At 38.3% G+C, this 24,983-nt stretch overlaps 1 protein-coding gene and 1 long non-coding RNA gene across 26 annotated transcripts in view; one reads left to right on the top strand and one right to left on the bottom strand.

Annotated features, from left to right (window-relative positions):
• LOC105922250 (protein 4.1-like) overlaps positions 1–24,983 on the top strand; it is a 320,088-nt gene that overhangs the window by 276,829 nt on the left and 18,276 nt on the right. The window lies entirely within an intron of this gene.
• LOC118565521 lies at positions 12,398–23,661 on the bottom strand. 3 transcript variants are annotated; one of them, XR_004932409.1, is made up of 3 exons: positions 23,021–23,661; positions 21,730–21,771; positions 12,398–18,778 (listed from the first exon to the last, which is right to left on the bottom strand). It is a non-coding gene; the product is annotated as an uncharacterized LOC118565521 (long non-coding RNA). The 3 variants fall into 3 exon arrangements; XR_004932408.1 differs by having other exon boundaries at positions 12,398–21,771; XR_004932410.1 differs by lacking the exon at positions 21,730–21,771.

Below are 24,983 nucleotides of genomic sequence, written 5' to 3'. Positions count from 1 at the left end.
TAGATCATAACGCCGACATTTTTTTTGTCGCCGTTAATCGCGCGTCAAAACACACACACCGTTCCCTAATGGTTTTTTTCCCCGCCGTGCTCTCCGCACTGTGTTTCTTTTACCCTCGGCGCTTTCCGTAGTTTCAAGAGCAAGAACTGCAGCAAAACAGACCCGCGCTCACTGTTGCCAAAGACTGTTTAATTAATGCAACTTTGGGCTTCTTTTTTCTAAAAGCGCTTCTAAATTTCATGAGTCATGGGTTGCGTTTTTTTTGGGCAGGTTTCTGAAAGTGAAATCGCTTATTTGGGCTCTAAAATAAGTGACGAAGTAGGGGTTATTATGAGACCTGCCTGCACTAGGCAGTATCCAGCTGAAATATCCCTCCGCCATAGGAGCCGACAGTAGTAAAGGCAGACAGAGCAACTCTGCACTTATTTTCTGCGGTTTACGGTGCAATAAGTGGTGATAACTGCAGAAAGTAGATTACTTAGTGCAGATCACCATTTCAAGCAGACATTGGTTCTGAAGATGAATTTTTAACATGCTGATTTAGCATGTTAAAAATTTAAAAAAATTTAACATGCTGCAGAAACTCAACCTATAAACCGTACTTTAATCATTTGTTTTCTCTGTATTTGACAAACTAAGGCTGAATTACGTTGCCAAACGAAGGACCTGAAGTTACTAAACAGTTGCTAAACAGTCTCTTTCAGGGTATTAAGCTCCTGCAGTTTCAAGCAAAGTGTAAGACTGGAATGACCTGGAAATTTAAACACTTTTCCAGGCTTAAACTCTATGAAGTTGGATATAAACAGCAAGCAAAAATATTTAAAGAAATTATTGTTGTTGGTGTGAAAGCTCAGAATTAGATGTGTGTGTGTGAGAGAGAGAGAGTGAAAAAATGAACAGAACTTATGACTTTATTGAAATGTACAATTTTTATTAATTTGTATGTGTTTGCGTAATACCATGTCTATCTTTGTTTAAGAGGCAAAAAAAATATATATCAGCATGAAAACAGGTATTTATTTACACATTTATTTACACATTGTGTAAACATCAGGGCGTCATGATTAGTCATATAGCCTAATCATGAGTCCATAGTTTAACATTTGGCTCTAGGATGTTGTCATTCCAATTCTGAAAAGTGCTTGAAAAATAACAAAAATATTTTTTGTACAAGCATGTATTTTATTAGTGTCATTTTTTTGCTAAATTGCATATTAAAATGCCCAAACAGGCTATTACATTTTCAGAAATAAAAGGATAAAAAATGCGATTAATTTGCGATTAATCTCGAGTTAACTATCAACATTATGCGATTAATCGCGATTAAAATTTGTAATCGTTTGACAGCCCTAATATGAATACATGTCTTGTGTCCTTCACATTTGTTAATTAAAATTTTTGTTGTCCGTTTTTAAAGAGTATTAATACGTTTTCTGCTCGAAGCGGTTAAAGTAAACTAATACCCACTCCTGAGTCCAGACAGTAGATGGCGCAAGTTTAAAAACAATAGTCTAACCTACTGGATCTAGCTATTTACCTGAAAGAGCAGCTGCTAGCTAACCAAGTAATGAATGAGAACGTGTGGCAGCATGGATGTCAACAAAGTATTTTGTCATATTTCGGCCCGAAAAATCAACAGAAAAGGTCAAGAGTAGATGACAGGACAAAAAGCCATGGTAATGTTACAGGACGAACTTTGGTGGATGATAAGATTTGCAAGCAGCGTCACAAGACAAGAAGCAGCAGCAGCCGATTTCTCCACCCTCCCGCCCAGGACAGGTTGGAGGCTGTCTCCAGCCAGACCGCTTTCTAAGATGGAAAGCTCTCTGGCGGCAAGCATGCAGGCCACATAACCTTGTTGTTATGTTCATTTATGTCCATTTATAAAACACTTGAAATGATCCCCCCCTCTGTTTTTTTTTTTTTTGCAAATCGCACACTGGATATCTCTATCATCAATTTATTTTGCTCTGTCTCCTTCTGATTCAGAATCGGAAGACAGTGCAGCAGCGTGATCGGTACAGCAAAACGCTGTAAATGCCGAACTGTAAATGCTGCAAATGTCTCAGTTCTCTGGTGTTGTGCAGTCAGGCATGTGGGATAACATCAACCCATAAGTTTAAAGCCACTGGAATGTGAGACTTTTACAGGCTCCCAGGGGACTGCCCATCACACCAGGTGGTGCCAACATTGCTATATACCAAGCTCCTGCGGATTTATTTACATCTTTGCCCATGGAGTGTGAAAGCACCCACATTGGAGAAACCGGCAAACATGGGCGCTAGCTTTCTTGAAACCATGCTATGCTGATATGTGGTTGGAGTGTGTTTTTACAGTTATAGCAAACATTATTTTCATAATTATACACTGATGGAATAATTAATGTTAATTAATTATCCCACTATGACCAAATAGAGCTTAAAGTATTTTTAAATTAGCGCCAGATGTCCGCTAGCATAGCGCTATTAGCCTCCTGGATAACTTACGGCTACCACAGAGTAAACATAACTACGGTGTGTTTTAAACATAATGTTTGTTTTCTTCGTTTGTTTTCATTTTTCAATAGCATTATTACATTACTAGGAAAGATAAATGTTAATTTAATTATTTTTGTGTAACTTTAGGATTAACCCACCAAGCTAATAACCGCGGTCGTCCAGTACAGCGCCATCTAGCTTTCTAAGTTATCAATTTGAGTCTGAATTTATCAGTGTGATTATAATCACATTGATAAAAATCAAGTGTTCTAAAGGTTATTGATTTTGACTGAGCAAATAATTTTTTAAAATGCTATTTCCTCGAATAATGTTTTCTATAACCATTTAACACAAATGAGCCCCTCGCTACAGCTGTTAATAGTGAATGTCTTAAAAAACTACTCTACTGTGCAACATGGACTCTCTTCACACTCGTCAGCCAATGACTGTGATGAAAAATACATTGGGAATACCAAAGCTATTGTCTTACTACTTTTGCTGTTATCTGGGAATGTACAGCCAAATCCTGGGCCTGATACACTACAAAATATATATTCCCCATGTGACTTCAAAAACAGATCCGGACTTGGAATCATGCATTTTAACGTTAGAAGTCTCCTTCCAAAAATGGACATGATAAGACTGTGGGTAGATGCAACTGATATGGACATCATGGTCTTATCAGAAACCTGGTTAAAATCTACAATTACAGACAATATGATTGCTTTCAATGGCTATAATATTTTCAGAGCAGATCGCCTGGGTAAAGGGGGCGGAGTTGCTATGTATGTGAAATCAAAATTTTTAAGCTCAGTGGAATTGTCAGTAAGTAGAGCCAAACAATTTGATCTACTGGCACTGAAAGTAAATTTATACAAGGACACACACCTGACTGTTGTTGGCTGTTACAGGCCACCCTCCGCTATAAAAGAAACTATTTCTTCTCTTTATGATGTATTACTAAACTTTAAGGACTCCGAAGTAATTCTAATGGTGACCTTAACTGGGATTGGCTTTCTCCTGCCTCTGAGAATATTAAAGACCTATGTGTCTCTCTAAATTTCACACAACTTATTGACACCCCAACACGTATCAACCCGAGAGATCATAGCAAATCAACACTGTTGGATGTCATTATTACAAACATGCCACATAAATATACATCGTCTGCTGTTTTTTGCAATGATGTCAGTGATCACTGTGCGATTGCTTGTATAAGAAACACAAAACTACCTAAACAGAAACCTCGTTATGTTTTTAAAAGGTGTTTTAAAACTTTTAATGAACGGGCTTTTATTCATGATTTGTACAATTGTAATTTGGAAAATGTCTGTCAGATACCTGATGTGGAACATGCCTGGGAATATTTTCATAATGCCTTTTCAGCTATCTGTAATAAGCATGCTCCTGTAAAGAAATTTAGGATCAGCGGGAGGAACAACCCTTGGTTTACTGAAGAGTTAAGTCATAAGATCAGAGAAAGAAATGTGGCATGGGGACTGCTTTCAGAACTTTAAGAAATAAATGCACAAGTATGACCAGAAAAACTAAATCAGATTACTATCTAAAAAATGTGTCTGAAAATCTTATTAACCCCGCTAAATTCTGGAAACAAATTAAGTCTCTGTCTAATTCCAATTCTTCGTCTGCCGGTCTCCCACAACATATTAGATTCAGTTGAAATTAAAAACAAAATTGACATAATTGGTCATTTTAACAATTACTTCGTATCAGCTGGCTGTATCTTCAATGAGTCCAAATCTAGTTATCAGTGCTCCAACTCCAGCTCTGAAACACCACTGACAACCTTTGTTTTTAGACCCATTCTTAAAAAGGATGTCTGTATTGCTCTTAAAGCTATTGATCCAAAAAAATCAGCAGGACCAGACAACCTAGAACCTTTCTTATTAAAAGTTGCAGCTGAATTTATAGCTAAGCCTGTAGCATACATTTTTAATTGTAGTCTGCAGACTAATTCAATCCCTAAAATATGGAAAGCAGCCTATGTGCTTCCTTTGTTAAAGGGTGGCGACCCTTTAGATCTTCACAATTATAGACCAATTTCCAAGCTCTCTATTCTTGCAAAAATTTTGGAAGCTCAAGTAAACTGTCAATTAAAAGACTACTTGGCAGAGCACAATATTCTAACTGATGTACAGTCGGGTTTTAGAGCTGGACACAGCACTGTTACAGCAACTTTGCTACTATTAAATGACATTATAAATGCCTTGGACCAGAAGCAACACTGCGCTGCACTATTTGTGGATCTGTCCAAAGCATTTGACTCTGTTGACCATAAGCTATTACTAGATAGATTAATAAACATTGGTATAGGAAACCCAGCTATTACTTGGTTCAAAAACTATCTTACAGAGCAAACGCAATGTGTTTCTATAGATGGTCTTAAATCAGACTTTTTAGAAATTTCTATGGGTGTTCCTCAAGGTTCGATTTTAGCCCCCCTCTTATTTTCTATATTCATAAATAACATTGGAAAGGACATGCAAACTGCTAAACTGCATCTTTATGTAGATGACACTGTGATTTATTCAGTTGCCTCTTCACTGAACCAAGCCATGCATGACCTTCAGTTGGCCTTTCAGCAGCTTCAAGTTTCTCTACATGGCCTTAAGTTAGTGCTAAATACTAAGAAAACCAAATGTATGACGTTTTCAAGGGCTCGTTCCCAATCCCCAGATAATATAACTATTAACACATTAAATGGAGACTTAATTGAAAATGTTTCTTCATATAAGTATTTAGGTTTTTGGCTGGACAACAAACTTTCTTTCAAAGTTCATGTTGAGAAACTTGTAAAAAAGCTGAAACTACGGCTGGGGTTTTATTTTAGAAATAAAACCTGTTTTAACATGTCAGCCAGAAAAACACTTGTGCAGGCTACCTTTTTAAGTGTTTTAGACTATGGTGATGTTGTCTACATGCATGCTGCCTCTAGTACTCTCCACCTGTTAGATTCTGTGTACCATAGTGCTCTGCGCTTCTTAACTAATTCTTATTCCCGTACTCATCATTGTACGCTGTATGAACTGGTAGGTTGGCCATCACTAAGTCTACGTAGACAACTTCATTTGTATATTTTTTTATACAAGGCCATGTTGGGTAAACTGCTGGCATATTTATGTAATCTCCTCAAGCTAAATTCCAGTCACTTTCATCTCCGTTCCACCAGGTGGCGCTCTTACCACGTTCCAATGGTTTTTACTGACCTGGGGAAGAAATCCTTCTCTTATTTTGCTCCATGGTCTTGGAATAATTTACAAAACTTGCTCCATTTAAATGATCTAATCCCATTGAATGAATTTAAAGCCATGTTAAAATGTGATGTAATCGAAAAATGTAACTGCCCTATGTGACCTGTCTTTTCCTCTATGTGAGATTTTATCTATGTTGTATTTCTGTTTGTATTTTAAAAAATAAATAACTGACATTTGCATTGAGAATGGGTTGAAACAGATATCAAATGTTGTTCTAAATAAGTCTAGCTAATTTAACCTCATCCCATATTCTTTTTGGGATGAGGTTATTTGGATCTGCATTGAACCAGGATTCACTGAATCATTCTGATGATGGTTTTCAACCATTTTATTTGTCTTTTTGTTTCTTTTGTGTGTACGTAATTCCTTAGCTTCTTTTGATTTTAATTTTGCTTAGTAGCAAAATTAAGGTAGAGTCAACGATATAGGAAAACTATATTGTTTTCCTCTATTAGGCTAAGTTTCACTACCCAAATAGAGAGGATTTGTTGATTGAAATATAGTGTTAATTCAGATAAACGACCACCAAATGTGGTATACAAATGAACCGCAGCAAAGTTTAAGCTGAAAACATGCCGAGTTTACACACAAAGTTTACTGTTTTAAAACCTATGAAATGGTACTTTTAAGCATCAAGGTTTTTTTTTCATAATGTCAGCTAGCATATTTTGCAATAAAACAAAAATCACTACTTTCTTACAAGTTGAAGGTTTTTCACCTTTTTCCTCAGGTTTTTCTCGTTTTTCTCTGCCAAGTTGTTCCTCGTTTTGTAGTGGTGGGCCACATTTAATGGCTCATTCAGTAAGAGAGGTTATGCATTCTTTAGCTCAAAGATGGCAGTTTTGGGGGTTGGTGATAAATATGTCTTTCTGCTCAGGTATGAATAAATGTGTTCACACCTTTGAATAGGTTAATCAACGAAAGGCTGGCATTGCAGTCACTTGATCTGTACCCATCAATTGTTAAAATTGGAAACCCTTGACTTTAATGGACCATAAAGAGAAACAGGGGGCAATAACTTGATTCTGATGATTTCATAAATGTGTTTTTTTAATTAAAAGTGTGCACAACTCTATAGACAATACAATTTATCAAAAAGACCATGTGACACCATCAACATCTTCTGTGATAAAAACATTACAGGGTTTTTATTTTTGATTGCCAACAAAGTTTTACATTACTGATCATTAGAAAGATTTCACTCTTCTATAAAAACTTATTTTATACATACCAAGCTCCTTAGTAGACTTCATATAGAGGTGCCACACTGAGGCCTTGGACACACAAGTTGGCAGAAGCTTCCCTTCCCATTACCTATGCCCAGGATGACGACCAGGCATCGTGATGGCGAGGTCTTCGGTGTAGAACTCTGTTGATTTGCTTGTGGCTGATAAAATGTGGGTGGATGTCCTTGTTCTTGTTACTGTTTCACCGTGTCCCATCTACGGTGAAGCACCCTCGGTGGACCCAGTTCGTTTTACCCAGTCAGGCGACCCCCACTTACTTATTACCTTGAATGTAGGACGCATAAAACAGACAAGTATGCTTTTAGTTATATTTTATCTACGTAAAGACAGAGAAATAGTTACAGTCACACCAGCGCTGATGGGCCCCTGATCCGCAGGCGGCCTCGAGTGCTCATCACACAAACATAAAGGGATCTCGGGACACACCCATACAAGGCAAGGCAAGGCAAGGCAAATTTATTTATATAGCACAATTCAGTACAGAGACAATGCAAAGTGCTTTACATGATTAAAATATTGGAAAATAAAACAGAATAAAAGCAAGTAGGGATAGTGTAGAAACAAAAAAGAACATTTGAAAACAGTAAAACATTTTAACTTGAACATTCAAAGGCAATTCTAAACAAATGTGTTTTTAATCTTGATTTAAAGGAACTCAGGCTTTCTGCACTTTTACAGTTTTCTGGAAGTTTGTTCCAGATAAGTGGAGCATAGGAACTAAATGCTGCTTCTCCTTGTTTAGTTCTGGTTCTAGGTATGCAGAGTAGGCTGGAGCCAGAAGACCTGAGTGGTCTGGAGGGTTTATACGCTGATAACAAGTCTGTGATGTATTTAGGTGCTAAGCCATTTAGAGATTTATAGACTAACAGAAGTATTTTAAAGTCTATTCTCTGAGATACAGGGAGCCAGTGTAAGGACTTTAGAACTGGGGTTATGTGCTCTACTTTCTTAGTCTTAGTGAGAACGCGGGCAGCAGCGTTCTGGATCAGCTGCAGCTGTCTGATCCACTTTTTAGGCAGACCTGTAAAAACACCGTTGCAGTAATCAATTCTACTAAAAATAAACGCATGGATTAGTTTTTCCAGATCCTGCTGAGACATCAGTCCTTTAATCCTAGAAATGTTCTTCAGGTGGTAGAAAGCTGACCTTGTAATTGTCTTTAGATGCTTTTGGAGGTTCAGGTCTGAGTCCATCACTACTCCCAGATTTCGGGCCTGATCAGTGGTTTTTAGCTGAAGCAACTGAAGCTGTGTGCTAACTTTTGATCTCTCCTCTATTGGTCCAAATATTATTACTTCTGTTTTGTTTTTGTTCAACTGAAGAAAATTTTGACACATCCATGCATTGATTTCTTCTAGGCATTTACTCAGTGCTTGAATTGGTTCATAGTCACCTGGTGACATGGTGATGTAGAGCTGTGTGTCGTCTGCATAGTTATGGTAGCTGATGTTGTTATTTTTTATTATCTGGGCTAGAGGGAGCATGTAGATATTGAAGAGGAGGGGACCCAGGATGGACCCTTGGGGAACCCCACATGTGATTTTTGTAATCTTCGATGTAAAGTTACCTACTGATACAAAAAAGTCCCTGTCCTTTAAGTAAGATTTAAACCAGTGGAGAGCTGTAGCAGAGAGGCCGACCCAGTTCTCCAGGCGCTCTAACAGAATGGAGTGATCAACAGTATCAAATGCTGCACTGAGGTCCAATAGTACCAGCACGGTGGTTCTTCCACAGTCTGTATTTATATGGATGTCATTAAAAACCTTGATAAGGGCGGTCTCTGTACTGTGGTGAGCACGGAAACCTGACTGGAAACCATCAAAGCGGCTGGTCGTTGTTAAGAAGGTGTTTAATTGTTGAAATACAACTTTTTCAATAATCTTACTGATAAAGGGGAGGTTTGAGATGGGCCTGTAGTTCTGGAGTAGAAGTTTGTCTAAATTGTTCTTTTTCAGCAGTGGTTTGATAATTGCTGTTTTTAGGGACTGGGGGAAAACACCTGACAGAAGGGACGCGTTTATTATCTGAGTCAAATCAGACGCTATTACAGGTAAAACTTTTTTAAAGAACGCTGTGGGGAGAACATCAAGGCAGCTGGAGGAGGAACTTAACTGCTGAATGATCTGCTCTAAGCTTTTGTGGTTTATTTCGCTGAAATGGGACATTTTGTCAGAAATAGTTCCAGCTGAATAAAGCATTGGTTCTGGTGTTGATATGGTAGTACAAAGTGATCCTCTAATTTTTAGGATTTTTTCAGTAAAGAAGTTAGCAAATTCGTTGCAGGCCCTGGTGGAGTGGAGTTCGGAAGTCACGGACACAGGAGGATTTGTTAGCCTGTCAACTGTGGAAAATAAGACATGAGCATTATTAATGTTTTTCTTGATGATCTCAGAGAAGAAAGATTCTCTTGCATTTTTCAGTTGTAAGTTATATCTGTAAAGACTCTCTTTATAGATGTCGTAGTGAACTAGGAGTCTATTCTTTCTCCACCTGCGTTCAGCTTTTCGACATTCCCTTTTTTCACTTCTAACTGATGGAGCATTTCTCCAAGGAGATTTTTTCTTCCCGGGAAAAAACTTCACTTTGACTGGAGCAATGCAGTTAATGATGTCTGAGACTTTAGACTGAAAGTTATCTACTAGCTCATCTACTGAGTTGCAGCCCAAGGTTGAAGTATCAGAGTAAGCTTGAATAAAAGTTTCCGCGGCATTGTCCTTAAAGGTGCGTTTTCTTACGATGTCCCTTTGGCTAAATGAGTCGCTGGTAATTATGCTTTCAAAGGTAACAGAAAAGTGATCGGATAAGGCAACATCAGTTACATTGACCTGTGAAATCTTTAGACCTTTAGTGATGATCAAGTCTAAAATATGTCCCTGTTTGTGTGTTGGCTGTTTAACGTGTTGACTTAAACCAAAGTTTCTAAGTGTGTCACACAGTTCTTTTGCACTTCTGTCTTCAGGGTTGTCAACGTGAAAGTTGAAGTCTCCAACAATAATTAAACAGTCATAATCAACACATATCACAGACAGCAGGTCACTAAAATCATTAAAAAAGTTTGATGTGGACTTAGGAGGCCTGTACACATTCAGAAACATAGTTCGTACCGGGCCCTTTACCTGGAGAGCCAAATGTTCAAAAGAGTCAAATTTTCCTAAAAACACCTTTTTACACTTTAGTGAATCATTAAACAATGTTGCTACTCCTCCACCTTTCCTTTGCTGTCTGCTCTCACAAAGAAAACTGTAGTTTGGAGGAGTCGACTCCATCAGTATAGCTGCTTCACTAAATTCATGCAGCCATGTTTCTGTTAAAAACATTACATCAAGATCATTGTCAATAATGAAGTCATTAATTAAAAGGGATTTTCCTGACAGAGATCTAATATTTAATAAACCCAGTTTATATGACTTAGTGGTTGATGATGTCTCTGTGACAGGTTGCATCTGACAGTTTATGATTTTTAAGTATTTGTTCCTGTTTATCCTTTTGTTTTTCTTATTTCTGCCACGTATTATCACAGATATTCCATAATCTCCGGCGAAAGGCCCCGGCTGATGCTGGGAACTCTCATGTCTGATAAACGTGTGGCCAGGGCCCAATCTGTATCACAGCGAAGTAATTTGGAGTTCCTCAGTACCAGAGTGTTCTGTGATACGTGGAGGAGGAGGATCTGAGGCTCTGAGGCCTTTGGAGAATCCTGGTTTATTCACAGCAGAATGGCTATGTGGAGAGGATGTCATCTGTAGGCCAATCTTAAATACTTTGTTCATGTTATGAGAAAATTCCAGAAAAGGAACTTCTGGGCTTTGTGGAGAAGAAGGGGAGGCGGGTCCAGTCTGGACCGGTGTTTGTGAAGATGGAGGTTCTTGGTCCTTTCGTTGTCCTGCTGAGATCTGGGATGAATCGTCCTGTAGCTCTGACAACGCCTCATTCTGTGTCATCTTTCTGGCCATCTTTATCTTGGCTTGTTCGGGCTGCACTGGGCTTATCATTTGTTTTGGCACTGGATGTTCCTTGTTTTGGGACAAAGCTGATGACGCATGGTTCACAGAATAGAAGATGTTTGAAATCAGCCGTTTTGCACCTGACCTATTTAGAGAGAAACAATCTCTGTTGAACAGATGTCTTCTTTCCCAAAATATGTTAAAGTTGTCTATGAAGGTTACAGTTGTTTCTTTGCATGTTTTTTCCAGCCATTTGTTTAGCATCAGAATTCTGGAAAAAATCTCGTCTCCGCAGTTAGCGGGTGGGTGAGGCCCGCTAAGAAGAACCTTGACATTCAGGCCATCAACAAGTTTCAACAAACGAATGTAATCCTCTTTTAATACTTCTGATTTTCTTATCCTGTTGACGTCCGTCAGGGCTTCAGCTTGTATTATGAGGTTTTCCAAGGTCGGACGTTTTCTCAAGATCCTTGGAAGGTCTGTCTGAAGGATGTCTGTTAAATCAGACACCAGGCCACAGTTCCCGTCGTTATAAATCAACACCTCTGTATTTTTCTTGTTACAGAAATGTTTAATCCCCCTTACAGAACCATTGCATAATATCAGGGTCCTTGGCCCTGTGGCATGTCTTTTCTCTGATGTCTTAGAACGAAAATCGTTGACATACCTCTGGTTTTTGTCCTCCTGGGTCACATTTTGGAGCGGAGCGAATCTGTTTCGTAAAGGAATTCCAGCATTTCCAGCAGGTTTACTCCTATCATTTGTTGTGGGAACAGCCCGCTGTTGTTTTACTTGTCCTGGGACATCTCTCTGTAGTCTCGGCCAGTTTTCTTTGTCTAGGCGTGGGGTTCGTTGGTCCTTTGGTCTTGCACCCAGAGTGGTCCAGGGATTCTCATTTTCCTCAGGGAACTGTTTGTTCGCTGAGTCGCTGGGCTGGTGGTCACCGCTCGGAATCACGGGCAGGGTCGTATCATTTCCATTCGCGGCGTTTACATCATAATTCACTTCAAGTCGACAGATTTTCAGTTCCATAACAGCTATCTTCTGTAAAAGCTTGTCAAAGTCCATTGTGTTGAAGGAGGGCATCTTTTCAAAATCCAAATCAAAAAATAAGTAAAAGAAAATAAAAAGAAAATAAATAAATAAAAACTAAATCCAACTTTCTGTGGTTTAGGTTAGGAGATAAAAAGGAGATAAAAAGTAAAAGGCAGGAAAATGCAAGCAAGCAGAGAGCAGAGAAAAAAGCGTCCGAACAGGCTGAGAGGCAGATAGCAAAAAGATACAAGGGCGGTACACATCCAAACTGTGACATCAGCAGGGAAGCTGTGTCACCTCCGGGGTGGTATCTGATAGATATGTGCCAATCTTTTGGGTCAGTGCCATCTAAGTGTGCCATGCAGTGTGGGAGAGGATTTAACCTTAAAAAACAGACAGACGAGACCAGACACCACAGCTTCTCTTCAGTGACCAGCAGGGGGATTCGTTTATTCTGGACTTACAATCATCTTCATTTCACAGCAGTCCCAACAATCCCAACAATATGGGGTAACTTTCAGCCTTTATAGGGATACAGTATGACGTAAATAGGAACATGATATCTTACTGTGTACAGGCATTGCTCTGGACCAAAAGCCCTCCCTCCCTAGTTGGAGGGGTGTGTGTGTGTGTGAAATGGTGTGTGTGCTCTTCCATTTCTAGGAAGTCTTATAAACAGATCTTTGGAAAAAGATAGTAGGAGCCAAGAGTAGTTCAACTAAAGTTCCTTTGGCCTTACTTTACCTTGTTGTGATTCAGTGAAACATTCTAGAACTAATCATTCTTTGGGCAGTGATTGCAGTTATTAAAACAAACATGGTTCCACCTTGACAATATTAAAAGATGAATTCCTCCATACATCCCCCCTTTGGCTCACTTACGTGAGCCATATCAAGGGAAAATCACACTGGGAACTATAAGAAAAGTGGAATAATGTAATTGTGGAGTAATAGAGGAATATAAAAGGGTAAAAATACTTGCTTTGATTATCAAACAGAAAAAAAGAACAAAGAAAAATTGGTAATGTATGGTCGTAAATGTAGAATAAAATAAAAACATGCACTCAACTATATACGAATGTACAAAATGTCCATTGTTTTTCCATAGGCCAGTTATTTCTAACCATATGCAACCGAAAAATCCCTGTTGCTGGTATTTATGTGTTTATTCAGGGTAAAAACTGTTGCATGGACCCCTCCCCCACGGGCGTCCGCCAGCCGACCACCTGACCGACCAGCATGGCTCAGAAACCCAGCCATGGTACTCACAATGTCGTCAAAAGACATAAACATCTTAAAAATAACAGGAAAGAAGACAAACATATTAAGCAAAATTAAAAAAAAATTAGAATAGTATAATATCATCATTCAGTTTCTACTGTTACCACCCAAAAACATCTACCTAAAAAATATGCCCATCATACACCTTATCATAAATCAAAAACTTCAGGGATTTAGCATAGCATAGATAAAATCAGAATTTATAACATTTGATGGGATTGGCAGCTTCGTAGTGTGGCAAAGTTCTTGTCCTCATGTCGCTGACACGGTATGTCGCTCTCCAGGATACAAGTCCTTTGATTAAATCGCACTGCTTTCTCACAGTCCTGGTGCAGGGCCCCCTCTGTTGCAAACATCACGCCTCTGAGTCCCTTAGTCCAGCACACAAAGAGGGACCCCGCCCTTCTACGTCCCTGGGTTGCCCTAAGGAGACAGGAAAAACTAACCAGTATCGTATATTACAATGGTTCCCCAGCTCAGAGTCTTCACTAGTCTCATGATGATATCCTTCAAATGTCAATGGGGCTAATGTACATTTTCTTTAACATTGATGTTTAGTGTCCATCTGATTTCATTTCAGTTTTATCTCAACTCGTACTGCGTATAAGTTGTAAGAATTCACTAATAACATTACAACACTCTGTGTATACGTAATTGCACCTTAACTTATCCTGCAACATGATCTTTTTGTGTGTATTCGACTTGAACTTCCAAACTTAAATACCTTCCAAGATCGCTCACCTGAAAGCGTAAATCAAAACAAAAACAACAGCTATGCCGACTCAATTAAAAACAAAATATTAAGAACATAGAGAACATAATGTTTGAAAATAATGTAGAATGTTCAGCCACAGCAGAACATGCAACCTGTAGCAGCTAAAGCAATGGTCTTACTGAAAAATTGTTCGAATTGTTTTCTAATAACATCACCTTTTCTCATTATATTATCAGCCCATACATGAAAGTCCGCTTCGGTGACAATTCATCCCATCCTCCATGAACCATGCTCCACTCCAGGACATAGGAACAGTAGAAAATAAAATACATGAGCACATTTAGAACTTAAAGTCCACATCAACTGCAAAATAGTGACTCTACACATATTTATCAAAAAAGGTTTAACAATGTCCTCATTTGTCACAAAATCATTCATCAAAATTCACAATTTAGAAAAGATATGTTCACAGGGCTTACTCCGCCAGTACCCAGGTTCAGCCATTCTCCTGTGCAAATCTGCTCTCCGTCTGCTCCTGAAAGATATTTCTAACAGAAATATCCATCTTTACGATTAAAATTTAGTTGACCAGGGTTTTCATGCACGATAAAGAAGCAAAAGTAGAAGAAAAGAAGAAGAAGTGTTAGAAGTTAAGGCCCCCTTTTGCTTCCAGAACTAAGTAAAACTAAGTGATATGTTTCTATTCTCTGTTGTTCAGGAATTTAGAAAAAAAAAGTTTCAATTATTCATTACTCTGTACTGCACTGCAATCCTAATCCAAAAATGTAACCGACTGCTCAGATTCATTCAATAATGTTTAGTTTAAACCACTAAATAGTATTTACTTCCATGTGAGTCGCCCTTACCACGTTGAGCTTAACTTCTTTTTTTTCTTTTTTTTTTAATTCTTTATTTTGAGTTTTTCAACAAATTTATACCAATGGGTATTTTTTACATGTACAGAAAAGTACATATATCATTAGTATTTAGACATCTTAACATGTTTCCCATTGTTGAAAGAAAAGAGAGCAAACAGAAACAAAAAAAAACACACACATAAGGGAACAGAAGGGAGTGACCATTGCCATTATCTCACATATTCACATTTTCAGAATGAAATCGGGCCTTTTTAAGTTTGTATAATCAATCCATTTTTCCCAGCATGACATGAACCATCCCTGTCTGTTATTTATAGCTGCTGTCATCTCTTCCATTTTATAAATATCCAACATTATGTCCCACCATGTTGACAGATGTGGTACCTCCTGTGATAACCATTTTTTGGTTATACCCTTCTTACTAGCAACTAACAACATGCTCAAAAGAGATTTATCATTTTTCATCCAACCTTGTGGTATGTTTCCAAAGAAAATAGTTTTCATATCAAAGGGAATTATACATTTAAATATCTCCTGTAGTGTTTTGTGGATGTCTTTCCAATATTGTTTAACTACCGAGCAGTCCCACATAATGTGAAAATGGTTTGCTTGCAGGTTTCCACATTTTCTCCAGCAAACAGGAGGATTTCCATCATAGTGTGATTTTTGATATGGGGTAATAAAGTATCTTATCAGTGTTTTCCATCCAAACTCTCTCCATCTCTGTGAAGACGTACATTTCCACTGATGCTTCCAGATCAGAGTCCATTCTTCTTCTGTTATGTTTATTCCGAGCTTAACTTCTTATTTAGTGTTAATGTACTCCTTCTATTCTTAACCAAGTATGCCAATAAATTCTAAACACCCCCCCTTATGTCCTTAAACACAATATTATGATCAGAGTGTTCATCAGAGTAACTGTAATCGCTTGATTTTTACTTTCCTCTAATAAAATATACATGTTGCCTATTTACCTTTTAAATGCCGTATGTAGTAATTTATTGTCGGTGCTCCAAATTCAATGTTTTCTGTCTAAACGCTATCATTGATTTAGAAGCAGAAGACCCTGTCTTCTCTCTATTCTTACCTGCACTCAACAAAAAAGGTTTTCCCTTTTATAGTTTGTTATACTGATCCTGCATCATCAGCTTCTAAACGTACTTCGACTTTAATACAATAATTTTACTTTGAACCTGATCTTGTGCTAATCATTCAGACTAGATTTGATGTGGCTACAACCCTCATAGAAATTACCATTCCTGGATTTGTAACTTGAAAGTGTTTCCAGATGTAGGACTTCAGATATTGTGAACACGTAATGGCTCTTTAAAGCCTGGAACATTCTGAACAGAACGATTCTCTTGATATAAACAGAGCGATGAGCTTCAATATAAACATCAACTCCTTCATTCCTTGGTGAGCCCGTCCTTGTCAGCTATTGACCCATTAATGTGCGAGCGGTTGACAAGAATATTCAAGAATTAGTACATTTACTCCAGCTTTCTCAAAAACCCTCACATTCTAATCAGTTTTAGTTATCATGATTTTACATAGGTCTGAGTTTTTATGGTCTGTATTGGTCACGTCCGTGCTGCTCTTCAGCGTCTTTTCTCAACTCCAAATTTCTCAACTCCACTAATAACCATTATGCCGCTTTATTGAATGCTTAATCCATGTTTTGTCACTTTATTCCTAAGTGGTCCTCCTATGTGTTAAAAGTCCTTGTGTAACAGTAACTAAACCTCTGTCTCGACAACAAGAACTCTATTTATTACACCTGGAACGCGCAAACGGGTTCCAGCAGAGAGTTCTCAAACATTCATATCCAGCACTTGCCTATTTAAGGCTTACAGATGTGTGTGCGTTAAACACAAGAGTCTGTGTGTCTCCATTGGTGTGTGTGTGTTACACGCTATTGACGTCCAGTTGGAAACTGGACGAAAGTTCTGGGAAGTGTTTATCACAAAAGTACAAAAACAGAGCTATTAATTCCACTACTTGACATATCTTGGAACAGTCCACTCAAACAACGACTCCAGATGTTTCCTCTTTACTCCCATCGGCGGAGCCAGGAAAAAGGTCAAAATGACCCTAACTACCATAACTTCCGGTAAACGTTTTGGCTCAAAAGCACAAAAACAGACCGATTAATTCCGCTACTTGACTTATCTTTGGAACACTACAGTTAAACAATGTTATCGCTCTCTTTACTCCGAGGTCAGTCCGACCTCACTAATGTTTACCAAACCTCTTTCCAAACTTGTGCATGAACAACACTTCATGTCCATCTTAAGGTATTTGTAACGACTACTTGTCGATGAAAGCTCAAAAGTGAACAAACAAGAAATAAATGTTAATCAAATAGTCACTTAATGAATAGTTTTACGCAGCGTTTCTCATATAGTAGGATAAACTGTCAATGTTTTTCTAACTGTCGGCTGCTATGGGATAATTAGAAGGGACGCTAGGATGAAATAAATTCAGAGACTAGGCAGAGATAGACTGCAGCAGGACTGTGGGTTGCAATTACTTTCCATATATCTAATATCTGCTCTATTTCTCCATAAAAGGTGTGGAACTTCATCACCAGTTTTTCTTCTTTTAGTAACTCAGGTAATTTAGTTAGAATTGTTTATAATTCCATTCACAGTACTAAAATATAACCTACACATAAACCAAGATTCCAAGATTAATCAAATATGTTTTGTTCTGCGCATACTTATCCTGTTCATTTTGCCTGTTGTAAATTTGTGGAACTTACATTCTTTGTAAGATAATTTGCTTTTCCAACCGTAAAGACTTTATAAGCCAGCATACATACAATTAGTAAAACTGTTATTTCTTTTTGTTTTTCAAATAGTAGTTTGTCGCTCGTCCAACTATTTTGATAATTGTGCAATGAGAGTTGCATACCATTGCCAAATGTTGTGAGTTGGATCCAGAGTCATGAGCACAAGAAAAAAGAAAAGAAAGGAAAATTCCTCAGAGACGGACGGGACTCGGGCTATGTTCTTCCTTCTCTTGTCGTTTCCTGTTTACACATTCTTTATGAAATAGCGGATAACTCACCTTTTCCTTTCCCATAACTTTATAGAGAAGAGTTAATAGGAACGTCGCATTGAAACCTCAGGTCTCTTCCAAGTTTAAGGTAATTCAGGCTAATGTTCGCTTCTCTTTTAATAATGTTAATATTTCAGTTTCGAGAAAACAGTAACCTTATTTAAAATACCTGAAATTTTGTTTCAGCCATGTAACCCAATTTACTAATCAATAACTTGTTTAACATTGTTTATTTTCAGTTTTCTTTGCAGAGATTAGGAAATATCTGTGCAGAAGTTGGGAAAACATCTAAGGTCTGTGTGTCCTCGGCAGCGGGGCAAAGGGAGCAAAAATCCAGAACATGACACCCTGTGTTTACCAACAGAGGTCAACTGTTAAGATAAAGTTATCTGTTGATCAACGTTTGTGGAACTGTTCCCAGAAATAGCTAAATAATCTTCCACATCTTGATCGTATAACAGTAGTTATTCCCATTTCTTTTTAATAAAAGTTGAGTTTCCTTTTTCCTAAGTTATTTCTGGAAACCTACTTTCATCAAAGGTAATACCTAGATTTAAGTTTTAATATTAGCTTTCTATATCCTACCGGTATGATCACAAGCATCCATGTGACATTAAATAATATGTTTACGCAAGCAACTATTACACTAACCTTTTGACAATGTTTTGCCAGAGAGATCCATTTAAGTCACTTGAAAATTTGATTGCTTAAATCAGAGGTTGACATCAGTCTGATTTTCACTTTATAGTTTATCATACCGTCCCTCCATGCTCAACTTACAGCTGTTCTTCTCGTCTTTTTGATGTGTCTTCCATCAGAAAAAGGGTGGCCAGAACCGGACAGAATCTCAACTTCTGAAAAACAGGACTTAAGACAGAACAGTTAGTGCTCTCAATCAGGACTGAGTTGTTAATGCCAAGCATGCAATCAAAACCTGGTCCTGTCATTACTCTCGGAAATCCGGTCATTTACTCTTTTTTATTTTGGCTGAGTCTGTTTACCCGGTGAGAAACTCAATTTTCAAATGAAGCATTTACAAATACACCATGTATCTTTTTACATTAGGATTTTTATAGTTATACCAAAAAACGGGTTGCTGTCACAGATTGATTCACTTTTACCCAAGGTTTTAATTACCGAAATAAAATACTCACTCAACTGAGCAGAGGCTTGTGATTTGTGTTTCTTCACAGAACTTGTTCCAAACCACTTTAAGAATATTAGTATAACGGCAAAGAGAAGTTAGTAATAATAACATGTCCTTCTTGTCTAAAGTTTAAAGGATTCAATACTATTTCTGAAATTTCTTCAAACCAAATTCTTTTACTTTATGCCTCTAATCTTACTCTAGTGTTTACGTACTTCAGCCATGCTTGCAGAATAATTCTGTTCACAAATACATAAGTTATTGGTTTCCCAATCAACTCGTGTCATTCAATCATAACGTGACGCTCTAGTGTTGAATACTTCATTTGTTCTGTAATCCTCAAATTCTGCTATCCTCTTCTTAAAAGTGCCTATTTCCTAATTAACAGTACATGAGGTAATTAATTACTTTGTCATAGGAGAACCCATCGTCTTTATTATTCAACAGTCTGCTGGTTTACCTTCAAAGAAATAAAATAAAATGTTAACTTTACTGAGGCAGGGGAATTTTCTGTTAATAATTACACTAGACAATTCAATTTTAGCCACTTATGTAATTTTGTTACTTTATAGTAACTAGTTGCCATTCTCAATATTTGTTTTACTTTACTTCCAGAATTTATTAAATTGATTGGATTTTGCTAATTCTTGTGGTGGACCTTCAGTCGCTGGGTTTTCACAATTCACAAACATCAGCTCTCTTCCATGGCATTCTGTCAACGGATGTGGAGACCGCTTCCTTTGCTCAGCCGTGTTTCCTGACGGCCTGAGCGTCCTTCGCTGCTCCATGTCTGAGCAGGCACTGAGCCAGTGGTCTGGAATCCATGCTGGATTCCCACCGAGGAAGATTTTGTTCTGGTTCTCCGTGTTGACAAACCTCAGGTTATACCATCATCAGTCAGCTGCTTCATTAGGCATTTCTCCTTCAGTGCCATTTCAGCGTGTGCAACCCTTTTCATCAGATCCACCATTTAGAGATTAATGAGTTGATTCCTTAAGTTTTCTTATGTTCTATTTTGTTCATTACTTTCCCTGCAACGAAATTAACCAATTTTCTGAAGTCATTTTATAATTTTGGATGTTATCACATAAATTCACAGAGGTTTCCCAATGGCAAAATAATTAATTCACCATCTTACTTCTCACTCTAAGTTATTTTATTTTATTATTTTTAATAAGGATGACAATTATCGCAACCTATTCTTTGACAACTCTAATTCTATTCAAATTAGACCTTATTAATCACTGTTAATCCTACAATTTCAGCTGTTGCTTACATTAAATTTGTATTTTAATAATCAGTCTCAATGGTGAACCAACCAAAAGAGAACTAATTTAGAAGTACCTTTTGATCACAAGCCTCCTTTTCAGTTTCCCTGTTTAAGTTGTTGTTAATTATCCAGATTTCCCATATTCTTTAAATTTCATGTTTTATTGAATCATAGTGATCCGATAGACGTCTAATATGTTGGGGCCCTGTTTTTTCTAGGATCGCCCATGTGCAGTCGGGAGTCTCAGCCCCCCTTCTGCTGCTCTCCTCTCCTCTCTGCTGTCCGCTCTCAGAGCTCTGCAGCTCCGGACATTGTGTCAATCCTGGTATTTAGGACTGGAGAGGCACAACAACTCCAAAGTCTTTTCATAACCACAAAGTTCAATAATATTCACTTTCATTTAATACACCATTAACTCAATATGTTACCTTAAGTATACCAAAATTCTAATGATCATAGATCTTAAGACATCATTATCACATAATACACAACATCATTCATGGTTTTCCTCTTTTGTTTCCTCCACTAATACTCCTGATACTGACGAAGGCTTATGGATGATGATTTCCTTTAATCAACCTCACAATTGAGTTCCAGCCTGACTGACACCCCAGTATTCCTAAGAATTTAGTACAATCCAATGCATAATCTTAAGGCAATTCGCCAACATTCACTTCAGTCCGGACTTTTGTGAATACTGAGACATCAGGCATTGTGGACATCTAAAACTTATGACCCTTGTTTACTATAATAAATTCTCGTTGATCCATTATGTCATTGCGTTAATAATGCTTATCAACATTATTATTAAAACATACTGCGATAGCACAGATAAAAGTCAGACAACTGTCAGTAAACCACCTTCACAACATAGATTAAACATTTACACAAAATACCCCTAAACAACACTTAGACAGACGTACACAACATTTTAGACAACACTAAGACAGACGTACACAAACTTTTGTATATTATAGATAATCTTGCCGGCATTTATTCTATTGATTACTATAGTTAAAAAGTTTTGCGTTTCTATAAGTTGCTTGTCAGCGGTTATTTAAAAGCATGCGTGTGTGTCTGCTTTCACACACCGTGTTTGCTCTGCATTACGATTGAAGCAACTGTTAATGCTTAAAGCCAAACATGCAATGTTAATACCTTATCACATGCATATCACATATTCAAATAACCTCATACATCACATCACACGTCCAATTGAACATCCATTCTAAGTAGGCTTCAACTCAAACTCAAAATCAATGATTAATCCAGTGAACCCAAATGACAACAGTAGGGCTATTAATGGGTTAATGTTCTTTGAACAGAGCGAGTTTAATTTGGCAAATGAGTGGGGTTGCCAAGGAGGTACCAAAGGGTTAGAGTTTTTTATGTTATTCTTACATTTCAAACTCTGCCCTGTAGAGTTTTCCTTTTTCCTTTGGCCTGGGGAGAGCAGAACAAAAGCAGACTCTCACTGACAAAGGGGGGTGGGGGGGACGCTCAACAAGTACACACACCCTGGTCTCCTTAAAATCTCCTTATAGACAAATAAAAGTTTTCATGCACTTTTCCATATCAAATATAACACATTTTACCCTTAATTCAGACAATGCGAATTTTAAGAGAAAAACAAACATACAGCAAACAAACTCAGTTCCATACATGCGTTTTAGTTAAACAGAGCTCTTGCAAGACTCACAAATAGACGTCTCATGCACACGCATCTCAAACACTCTCTCCTGATCGCTCATTTCTGAATCATTTCTCTCATCTCACTTCTTTGGGAAACTGGTGGCTTTCCTGATGGTCCAGATGTCCAATTCTCTTATTTTATATGTGTGCACACAGTGAATTTTGGCTTGTAATTTTAATGGACCCATAATACAAGGATTAAAAAAAAGAGTAAAAAAAAAAGTTCATACTGCACGTGCTTCAGAACAGGCCTGCTATGTCAAATTTAATAGGAGGTTTTCACCTCGTTACCTAAACCAGACTGCAGTTAACTCTTTAAGGCCACACGGATAATCCAAGAGAAACCTCATTTCTCTTTTTCCAAGCGCTTACAACTTCTGGGCCTCGCCCAACAAAATCTGCATGCATTTCAAAACAGGCCTACTATTTCAAATTTAATCAGAGGTTTTTTCTCACCTCAAAGCCTAAACCGGAGATCTCAGCTTCACAAAACAACTTCAGTTCACTAGCGGCCCGGTCTTTCAAATACTCGCACGTACAAACGGGTGTGAGCTAGAGAAAACGGCTCCACGCTTACGACTCCGACCAGCCCATGTTTCTAAAATCACCCTCTCACGATGATTTTTTTGATTCTAAAAAGTTATATATGTTAGAAAAACTTCAGCATGACCCGCATGGTCCGATCCATTTTTTATACGTCGTCGCTTCTAACGTCATCATTTGACGGGACATCCGATAAAAGCGGCTGGGAGTACACAAATCACTTCCTTAAGATTGTCGGTTTGTCAATTGTGTTGGAATCTACGCTTTCCTCATCTTTTGTATTTTATGACAATCCATTTTCTGCGGAAAATTACAACTGGTGGTCACAAAAAGAAGCAGCAATGCCTCACTTGTCTCGCCTTTAAAATCAATACACTTTTTCCAAAGCAGAACCTCTGTGTGGCAAATCTTATGTTAAAAAAGGAAAAATAAAGAGAGAGAGGTATGCTTAACTTACCTCCTCTTTTCTGTTTCTCAATGGGCCCCGTCTTGCCACTGGAGGTAGATGCTGTGGAAAGCCTTTCTTTCCTCTCCCTTGTTCTAATCCTGCCGACAACGCCAATTATGTGGGAGAGGATTTAACCTTAAAAAACAGACAGACGAGACCAGACACCACAGCTTCTCTTCAGTGACCAGCAGGGGGATTCGTTTATTCTGGACTTACAATCATCTTCATTTCACAGCAGTATCAACAATCCCAACAATATGGGGTAACTTTCAGCCTTTATAGGGATACAGTATGACGTAAATAGGAACATGATATCTTACTGTGTACAGGCATTGCTCTGGACCAAAAGCCCTCCCTCCCTAGTTGGAGGGGTGTGTGTGTGAAATGGTGTGTGTGCTCTTCCATTTCTAGGAAGTCTTATAAACAGATCTTTGGAAAAAGATAGTAGGAGCCAAGAGTAGTTCAACTAAAGTTCCTTTGGCCTTACTTTACCTTGTTGTGATTCAGTGAAACATTCTAGAACTAATCATTCTTTGGGCAGTGATTGCAGTTATTAAGACAAACAGGGTTCCACCTTGACAATATTAAAAGATGAATTCCTCCATAGCAGTTCTGGGATAAACAGCTCGTTCCACTTGACCTTGTTGATATCCTAACAGACCCCCTGATGATGTGTCATTATGGCACATCACCAAAGATGATCAACCAGTGGAACGACAGCTCTCAGTCTGTCCCTCTCCCAGAGCAGTCGGTCATTCCGTCCAGTCCAAGCAATCCACGCACGTCAGCTTCCGGCTTCCAGAGTCCATCCATCTGTGATCTCCATGGCAGTCGATAGTGCGGCTCAGTCTCTGGGGTCACACAATCTCTGCTGGTGTGCCCGAAAGGCACTTTGTAAAAACAGTCCAGTTGTCCGTTAGCCCCGCCTGTTGGTGTGCCCCAAAGGCACATCACAACGAAAACAGTTCCAAGAAAAGGGCCGGACAAACCACAATGGAAACAACTTAGCATCAATCAGCATGAATACTTCATAATTCTGCATTTTTTACTCAACACCACAGTCCAAGCATTTTAACTACAATTTAGGGTTCAACTATTTGAGCTAGGCCTGTTTTAGGTTCCTATGCGCACATTATTTTAAGTTTACTTTAGACCAGATAAGCTAAAGATGTACCTTAATCAAGGCCAAATTCGTCTACTCTACCCCCACCCCAAGAAACCTCCTACTCGGTCCTCCACTCTCCATTCCTATGGACAACCATCCATCACCTTCAATCCTCACAAATCCAAGAGTACCAGTAGGGGGCATCAGAGGGCAGGCTGAGCCTCAAGCAGGAAAAACCCATCTCTCTAAGAAATGGTAAAAACCCGATAGAGCCCAGTCTAGGGGAATCCCACTCTGGGCCAATCTGAGCGAGAAGACACCCTGTATTGAATCTAAAAATTAGCCTTACCAAGTAATTTATGGATCTGTGATAGCCATCAAATCCTGGTTCTCCACATAACAAAGCAAAAGGATTGCAAGAACTGTAGGTCTTGGTGTGTGTGTCTGTAACAGAGAGTTTTCATTCTTAGTCATAAAGCCATATCGATCAACATAATGCAACATCACATTATAAACATCATAACACATAAAATCAAACATGGAAGTCAGTCGAAAACAGAAAGGAGAAAAAAAGTTTTGTGATATAAAAAGAGTCTGTACGTCAATAACGCAAGTAAAAAACCGTCAGGCCAGTCTGAGCACGTGGCAGACATGAATCTATTCGCGCATAAGTGGTCAGCTCAGTGTTCTCAGGCAACTGCTCCTTCATGGCAAACAGAAAGAAGAAAACATAAAAAAATCATAGGTCTCTGGCATGTTACTCCCAAACTTCTTAAGTCCTCTTCTTATTTCTCAGCATGGACAAAAACGATTTAGTTGGATGGTAATGAGTGTCCTGTCCTTTTTCACGCAATAAGCATTTTATCC

The sequence above is a fragment of the Fundulus heteroclitus genome, chromosome 13 (genome assembly GCF_011125445.2).
Source record: "Fundulus heteroclitus isolate FHET01 chromosome 13, MU-UCD_Fhet_4.1, whole genome shotgun sequence".
Classification (NCBI taxonomy): domain Eukaryota; kingdom Metazoa; phylum Chordata; class Actinopteri; order Cyprinodontiformes; family Fundulidae; genus Fundulus; species Fundulus heteroclitus.
The sequence above is the reverse complement of the archived record's forward strand: the minus strand, read 5'-3'. Positions and strand labels throughout refer to the sequence as shown.